Source organism: Chelonoidis abingdonii, unplaced genomic scaffold (assembly GCF_003597395.2).
Source record: "Chelonoidis abingdonii isolate Lonesome George unplaced genomic scaffold, CheloAbing_2.0 scaffold0021, whole genome shotgun sequence".
NCBI lineage: Eukaryota > Metazoa > Chordata > Testudines > Testudinidae > Chelonoidis > Chelonoidis abingdonii.
Window position 1 is genome coordinate 18,289 of NW_027424282.1, and position 9,190 is coordinate 27,478.

The window sequence follows — 9,190 nt, forward strand, 5'->3', positions numbered from 1 at the left end:
TGTCAGTGCATGGCGTAGTTTAACATCTATATTTTGGTGGAGGGCAACTCCATCAGGCCAACGGAGGCCCGCATGTGTGAAGGGCAAATTCCACACCTGCCTGAGTCTGCAGTTTGGGGGGAGCAACGCCCTTCTGCTCTCCTCCAAACTATTCCCAAGTTAGGAGTTGCCTATAACCAAAGGCTCTGATCTAGCAAACTTTGCCACATAAGGAGTGTCATTCATGTGTGTATTTGTGAAACTGAGCCCGATAAATGTGTGATAAAGCGCATAATCCTATCTGATGCTAAACTTCTCTAATGTTACAGAATTAGGAAGTTCTGTGTATCTTATGACCAGGCTAAATTAAAATGTAATTGGCAATGACCGAATTCAGAGTCTGAGATCCCTGGAAACACAGTCTGCTCAGTTAAACAGGGAATTAAAAAACAAGTAAAAAAAGCAGAACAAATACTTCATCATCAGGTGTAATTTTACACAATCTCTTTCATGAAATCAAACCTGATGCAAACTCTCATTGCCTTCAACTTAATTATAAGATCCTGATTTATCTCTTGCAATTGCCAAATCTGCCAGATACGGAACATCTCTGTCTGGTTTAGTTGTATGTTTGGGTCTGCATCGCTTGTTGGACACATTTTCTTTCTTTTTTCCTTCTTTCTTTCCTTCTTTAATTGATTACCTTAATAACTAGGAGCCCCAGTCATCATTAGGTCCCAGTGACCCATGCGTGGACAACCCAGAACAAAAGCCAGCCTTGCCCCCAAGAACATATACCTAATTCCATCATTTCACACTCTGTATTCCTTTTGGAAGATTTTACATTCTATATGGAGCCCTGGGGTGGCTAATGCCAGAACTTCCAGAGATAGGCACCTATTTAATTGTAGTGTTAAATTTCTTGAGAAAAGCAAGAAAAAGAAATACTAAGGGCTGACTCTCGGTGTTGAAAATTCTTTGTTACAAAGCACTAGCTGAAAATCTGTCCCCGGTTTCATGCTGACATAGTCAAGTACGGAGAAAAAGCAACATGCCCTCAGCTATTGTTTCAAGCCTGTAAAAGTGACATTAACTAAAATTTAGTAGATTCAAAATAATTCCTCCTACCCCAGCTTTTCTGCATCATCTCTGCAGGATGAATGTGCTGGTTTCTATGGTCTATTTGAGCCTCCTAGATGACCTTTGGGGCAGTATGTGCTGGAGCTTACACCCAAACACATGGGGATTTTACACCCATGTATTCCCATTGCTTCTCTCTGATTGGGCTGTAAAAAAACTGCAGCGTTAGGTTTTCAGTGTAAACTTTCCCTTTTGGCTGAGAGTCCTAGGCCTAATTCTCATTCACATTAAACCACTTCATGTGGCTCTGGCCATGTCACAGAGCCTTGTGAGTGAATGTAATTTATTCATTTTTTAGGCACCTTTACCTGCTAGAGTTGTACAAGGCTGCCTCATGTCAATGGGATTCTGGGTCACTACAAATTCTGCTCTAAGGCGACATCTACATGGAAGCTGGGGAGTGGCGGTACAGCTGCTGCCTCAAGTATACACCCAGGGTCTGATCAGGTTTGCACTCAGGGTGCTAGCTACTGTACTGTCGCTTACCACTGCCGTGCTTCTGTGCCACACCTAATTTTAGCACACTAGCTCAATGAGAGCTAGCACAGGTATGTCTCACCAGCTGAGATCACATTCCTAGCTCCAAGTGTAGACGTTAGCTAAGTTACACCCATGTAAATTGAGATTAAGGTCTCATATTGCACACCCATAGTCTGATCCAAAGACAGACCGTCTGTTTGAACCTTTTTTGGAGGTGAGGGGAACTTAGAAAATTGGAATTTTGCAAAATAGCTTTTGTTTTGATCAGCATTATAAAGAACCAGACACAGCAATAGCTGCAACACAGTGCCAGAGACTTGTTGAAGGGAAAGGTCTTACTTTGTCTGAGCTGGAAGCCAGGATGGGGCCAGCTGAGTCGGATCAGTGCTAGCAACCCAGCCTTTCAGTGGACAGAAGGTACTGCCAGTGAAAGGTCCGGTGTAGGCTGACTTCTCCTAGTGTCAGCAATGGACTCTCAGTGTATAGATCAGCCTTGGGCCCATCTGGATAAGGAAATCTGCAGTAAATTGGAGCAGACTCTGTCCCTGCAGACTGGCCCTTTCAACACACACATCCTGAAACTGACAGCACCTGTGACATAAACTGGCCCATTGGTATGTCTACACTGCAATGAGGCCAGGGTTAGCAAACTAGAGTGGCAGAAACCTGTGTTTGGTACTAGGGCTTGAGAGTCTACACTCATTTGTAAACCAATTTAGGAATTTTTGATCTTGTGTTCCAACCTGGGGCTCCAGCACCTACACTGATTATGTGGGCCTGAGTCCAATCCCTGATTCCTAGCATCCTCCCCAAATGTTCTAGCCATTTTTTCATAGGGACATGGGAAAACTTAACTGTCTACCAAATTTGACTGTCGAGAGGACAAAGGAAGCTGGCCCATGGTACTGTGGAATACTTCTGATGGATGCCCATGGTATCTCTACATTGCAATTAAACCCCACAGCTGCCAGTGTTAGCTGACTTGGGCTTGAGTGGCTCAGGCTGTGGGCTGTAAAATTGTGGTGTAGATGTTTGGGCGGATGCCAGGCTCTAGGACCTCCCTCCCTATGAGTGTTAATTGCACTGTAGACATACCCCAAAGCACAAGTCCAGTGAGGCTGTGTCTACACTGCAAAGCAGCAGAGTTTGAACCCTGGTCCGTGGCTTGACTCAGGCTTGATTCTCCACCCTGTGGGATCCTTTGATCTGAGCCCTGGGTTAGCACAGTTTGCATGTATATGGAAGGGGGTTAGGCTTGATCCTGAGTTTGAACCCTGGTTTACACTACAATGGAGACATAACCTCTGAGGCCACCTCGCCAAAGAGGCTGAGAACTTTGAAAGCAATGGACCTAAAAAGGGCTGGCCAGTGATAGGCACGGATCTATGGATACATCATACTGCAATAAAATCCCCAGCTGGCCAGTGTCAGCTACTCGGGCTTGTGGGGCTCATTCCTTTTCGTGGAATTCCTTTCTAGGCTGTTATTTCCCATTTTGTAGTGTGCAGCTGAGTTTCCTTCCTAAGTGGAGTACTTTGCATTTGTCTTTATTGAATTTCATCTTATTTACTTCAGACCATTCTTCCAGTTTGTCCAGATCATTTTATATTATAATCCTATCCTCCAAAGCACTTGCAACCCCTCCCAGCCTGGCATCATCTGCAGACTTGATAAAGTACTCTCTATGCCATGATGTAAATCATTGATGAAGATATGAACAGAACTGGACCCAGATCTGATCCCTGTGGATCCACTTGATATGCCCTTCAGCATGACTGTGAACCACTGATAACTACTCTCTGGAATGGTTTCCAACCAGTTATGCATCCCACCTTATAGTAGCTCTGTCATAACAGATAGCTAAGGGTTAATGTTTCTTTTACCTGTAAAGGGTAACAAAGGGAACCAAACACCTGACCAGAGGACAATCAGAAAACCAGATTTTTCAATCTCAAGGGAGGGAATGTCTGGGTGTGTGTCTTCTCTCTCTGTTGCTCTCGGCTCTGAGAGTGAACTGTTTCTCTCCAAGCTTTCTAATCTTCTGTTTCCAAATGTAAGTACAAAGGAGAAGACAATAGGTTTTATATTGTTTTTGTATTTACATGTGTGTAGTTTCTGGAATGTTTTAAATTGTATTTCTTTTTGGATAAGCTGTTTATTCATTTTTCTTAAGCCAAATACCCTGTATATTGTCAACTTGATACAGAGATCATTTTATGTCTTTTCTTTCTTTTTATATAAAGCTTTCTTTTAAGACCTTTTGGATTTTTCCTAGTTAGAACTCACCAGGGAATTGGTGGGGAGGAAGGAAACGGGGGGAAGGGGAAAATCTCTTTGTGTCAGAGTTGCAAGCTTAACCTTTGCAGGGACTTCTGACTGAGGTGAAAGAAACTTGATCTCTCTGTTTGATTTCAAGGAATTGAAATAGGGTGATCATCTAGGGCCACCCAGGGAGGGGAAGCCTGGGAGGAAATAAAGAGGAGACAAGAGGGAGGGGGTTATTTCCCTTTGTTGTAGACTCATGGGCATCTGAGTCTTGGGGTTCCCCAGGGAGGTTTTGGGGAGACCAGAGTGCGCCAGACACTGGAATCATGGCTGGTTGGCAGCGCTATCAGATCTAAGCTGGTAATTAAGCTTGGCAGGTTCAGCTAGCATCGTTATTGTCTGAACTCTACAGGTTCAGATCTGAGTACAATCTGTTCCTTATGAATTGCCAAGTCAGAAACTGGTTTCAGAGTGCTAGCTGTGTTAGTCTGTATCAGCAAACAAACAAACAAAACGAGGCGTACTTGTGGCACCTTAGAAACTAACAAATTTATTTGGGCATAAGCTTTCATGGGCTAAAACCCACTTCATCGGATGCATGCAGGCGAAAATACAGCAGGAAGATATATATACACAGAGAACAAGAAAAAACTGCGTGTTGCCATACCAGTCTCATGGCAACACCCATTTTTTCATGTTCTCTGTGTATATATATCTTCCAGCTGTATTTTCCACTGCATGCATCCAATGAAGTGAGTTTTAGCCCACGAAAGCTTATGCCCAAATAAATTTGTTAGTCTCTCCGGTGCCACAAGTGCATACTGTGCATCCTTATTGGAGCAGGAGGGAAGGTGGGATGGTTAAAGGAATGTGAAAGAGGATAGAATTTAAACAAGTAACTTCGGTCCAAGTGAAATCTATCCATTGGTCTACTGGTCTATGTATCTATTGTTCTATCTGTATTTCTATTGGTCTGCCTGTGTATCTTTCTGTTGATTTATCTGTGAGTCTATCTGTCTAACTGAGGGGTCCTTTCCAGGCAGTCCTGACTGCTCACACAGAAATTATGAATTTTGGGGGGTGGTTTTTTTTCTTGAGACATTTTCTCCCATTTTCTGGCCATATCTAGAGTATGGAAATGCCAATCAACCCACACAGGGATTTTGGAAGTAGCCTCGATGAGATTTGAACTGCGTGACATGAAAAGAGAATTTATCCCTAAGGTTTTGGGGAAGATTTTCAAAGGCACATGTGGCAGTCAGGCTCCCAGACAGTTTGAAGTATTTAGGTGCCTAACTTCCCTAGAAAATCAATGGGAAGTAGCCACTCACATATCTTTGGGGATGTGGGCCACAACTCCTACTGAATGTCCATGGGAATTGGGTCCATAAATTCCATATGTGCCTTTGAACATCCCCCACTTAGTTCCTGCAGTGGGTCATTCCTTCACATGTTACCTAGATATTTATTGTCCCCCCACAGATGAAATACACAGAAGAATCAAGAAAGGGGAACCTCACTGTGGTGACTGAATTCATTTTACAGGGATTGTCCAACCATCGCGAGCTGGGATTGCCTCTGTTCTCCATCTATCTGTTATTTTACACCATTACCCTGAGTGGGAACATCCTTCTCACCACAATCACCGTGGACCCAGCCCTTCACAACCCCATGTATTTATTTCTCCGGGTCTTATCCTTCCTGGAGATCTACTACACCTCAGTCACTGTTCCCAAGAAGCTGGTGAACTTCCTTTCAGAGGACAAGAGCATTTCCTACATGGGCTGTGTTGTACAAATGTATTTCCTGCTCTTTCCTGGGGCCTCCGAGTGCTTCCTTCTGGCTGCCATGGCGTATGATCGCTATGTGGCCATATGCAAGCCACTGAGGTACAGGCTCATCATGAACAGGATGGTGTGCCTTTCATTGGCAGTTCTTTCATGGCTCAGTGGGAATGTGGTGTCCTTAGTACAGACAGTCTGAGTGAAAATTTCACCTTGCCATTTTGTGGCTCCAATAAGATAAACTATTTTTTCTGTGACATTCCCCCATTGATTAAGCTTTCTTGCATTGACACCTCTCAGTATGAAATGCAGTTGTTTTCAACTTCTATACTAGTCATCTTCACTTGATGTACTCTCATCCTTGTGTCCTGCATCTTTATTATCTCCACCATCTTAAAGATGGCATTAGCTGAAGGCAGACACAAAGCCTTCTCCACCTGCTCCTCACACCTCATTGTGGTGACATTGTATTATGGCTGCAACAGTCTGATCTATTTAAGACTCAACTCCATTAACTTACCAGACAGCAACAAAGTGCTATCTCTGATGTACACAACAGTCATCCCTACCTTGAACCCTTTATCTACAGCCTGAGGAACAAGAAGGTAAAAGAGGCTCTGAGGAGAATATTGGGAGACATGATGAAGAGAAAAATATTTTCTCATAGAAATTAATTTGGGTACACATCTTTTTTCTGATGTCAGTTATGCAACTGTGCAAATCTGGAGTAGCTCTTTTTAAATCAATGGCATTCAATGCTATGATTGAACTAGTGTCCAAAAACTACAAAAAAGAAACACATAAAATGTTAATGTTCTGTCCAATTTTTACATGCATTGGAATTAGAAATTTTGGCCAAAAAACATCATCAAAGTTTCAGAAATAATTATCATCTCCATAGCTGATTGAAACATTGAAAAAAATCACAAAAAATCATCTGCATTTAATATAAACAGGCTTTTATTGTTTTCATTTCAACTCAAAATTACAATGAAGAATGTTGTTGAAATATCTAATTTTGGAAAATATTGTCCTCCATGTAAAATCATTGTATTGGAGATCACATGGCTATATGATTGTCTTCTAGATACCAGTATTTATTGAGAAGATCTTGCATGGGAAAGGGATATCGATAGCATCACTTCTAGGTTCATTGCACCATTAAGATTAATGTTGACCAAATGCTATTAATTTAACCATGAATGTTTGGTTGACTGTGGCAAGGTAAGCTGGTGGTTCAGTCATTCCTTCCTATAAGTGAGGAAAGTTCCTCTGAATTTTCATTCATCCCTACCCTGTTTGGCCAAGATTTGAAAGAAACTGTGGATATGATGGCATGAATCTCCATGGCCTTGCAACTTCTGTAGTTGATTACACTTGTGCAAAGCAATTACAGACCTGATGTAATATCCTACCAGAGCAGAATAATAGTGCCTGATTCTTCTCTGACTGACATCAGTGTAAATCAGAAGTGACTGCACTAACATCAGAGGCATAAGTCAGAGGAGAAATAGGTCCTGAGCATTTATATTCTCATTAGAGGTGTGAATAATTGCACAAGATGCAAGGCAGTGGACATTCATACTTCCCTCCCCTTCCTAGATTTGTCCATATAAAGTAGGCCAGAGACTGGTTGTTCTCCAATTTCTCCACTCTAGGTACACTACAAAAAAGCATTTTTCTCCACAGACCCTTCGGCCAACTCCTGAGTCTCTCAATCCTATTAGGGAATCATAGAATCTAGAATATCAGGTTGGAAAGGACATCAGGAGGTCATCTAGTCAACCCTGCTCAAGCAGGATCACCCTCAACTAAATCATCCCATCAAGGGCTTTGTCAAGCCTGACCTTAAAAACCTCTAAGAAAGGAGATTCCACCACCTCCAAGGTAACCCATTCAGTGCTTCGCCCTCCTAGTGAAATAGTGTTTCCTAATATCCAACCTAGACCTCCCCACTGCAACTTGAGACCATTGCTTTCCGTCATCTGCCACCACAGACAATGGCTGACTCCATCCTCTTTGAACCCCCATAGGCAGTTGAAAGCAGCTATCAAATCCCCCCTCATTTTGTCTCGTGCAGACTAAATAACTCAGTCTCCTCAACCCTCCCTCATAAGTCATGTGATCCACCTCCTAATCATTTTTTTTGCCCTCATTGAACTCTTTCCAATTTTTCCACATCCTTCTTGTAGTGTGGGGCCCAAAACTGGACACAGAACTCCAGATGAGGCCTCACCAATGCCAAATAGGGGGAATGCTCACATCTCTCAATTTGCTGGCAGTGTTCCTACTTATACAGCCCAAAATACCATTAGCCTTCTTGGCAACAAGGACACACAGTTCACTCATATCCAGCTTCTCATCCACTGTAACCCCTAGTCTTTTTCTGCAGAACTGCTGCCTAGCCATTTGGTCCTTAATCTGTAGAATGCATGGGATTCTTCCATCCTAAATGCAGGACTCTGTACTTGTCCTTAGTTGAACCTGATCAGATTTCTTTTGTCCCAATACTCTAATTTTCTAGGTCCTTCTGTACCCTCCAGCATATCTACTACTCCCTCAGTTTATGTCATCTGCAAACTTGCTGCGGGTGCATCCACACCATCCTTCAGTATCAGAGGGTAGCCGTGTTAGTCTGGATCTGTAAAAGCAGCAGAGAATCCTGTGGCACCTTATAGACTAACAGACGTTTTGGAGCGTGAGCTTTCGTGGGTGAATACCACTTCGTCCGATGCAGGTAGTGGAAATTTCCAGGGCAGGTATATATATGCTAGGCAAGCTAGAGATAGAGGTTAGTTCAATCAGGGAGATGAGGCCCTGTTCTAGCAGTAGAGGTGTGAAAACCAAGGGAGGAGAAACTGGTTCTGTAATTGGCAAGCCATTCACAGTCTTTGTTGAGTCCAGAGCTGATAGTGTCAAATTTGCAAAAGAACTGAAGCTCAGCAGTTTCTCTTTGAAGTCTGGTCCTGAAGTTTTTTTTGCTGCAGGATAGCCACCTTAAGGTCTGTATAGTGTGGCCAGGAGGTTAAGTGCTCTCCTACAGGTTTTTGTTATATTGCCATTCCTGATATCTGATTTGTGTCCATTTATCCTTTTCCGTAGTGACTGTCCAGTTTGGCCGATGTACATAGCAGAGGGCATTGCTGGATATGATGGCGTATATTACATTGGTGACGTGCAGGTGAATGAACCAGTGATGGTATGGCTGATCTGGTTAGTCCTATGATGGTGTCGCTGGTGTAGATATGTGGCAGAGTTGGCATCGAGTTGTTGCATGGATTGGTTCCTGAGCTAGAGTACTATGGTACGGTGGCAGTTGCTGGTGAGAATACGTTTCAGGTTGGCAGGTTGTCTGTGGGCAAGGATTGGCCTGCCCACAGACAACCTGCATCCTTCAGATCATTAATGAAGATATTGAACAAACTGGCCCAGGCGATCCTTGGAGCACTCTGCTTGATACCTGCTGCCAACTATACATGGAGCCATTGATCACTACTCATGAGCCCACAGTGTAGCCAGCTTTCTATCCATCTTATAGTCCC

At 43.1% G+C, this 9,190-nt stretch overlaps 1 pseudogene; it reads left to right on the top strand.

The window, feature by feature from the left end:
- Window positions 1–5,346: 5,346 nt before the first annotated feature.
- On the top strand, window positions 5,347–6,322 carry LOC116823573 (olfactory receptor 10A7-like; annotated as a pseudogene).
- Window positions 6,323–9,190: the final 2,868 nt, after the last annotated feature.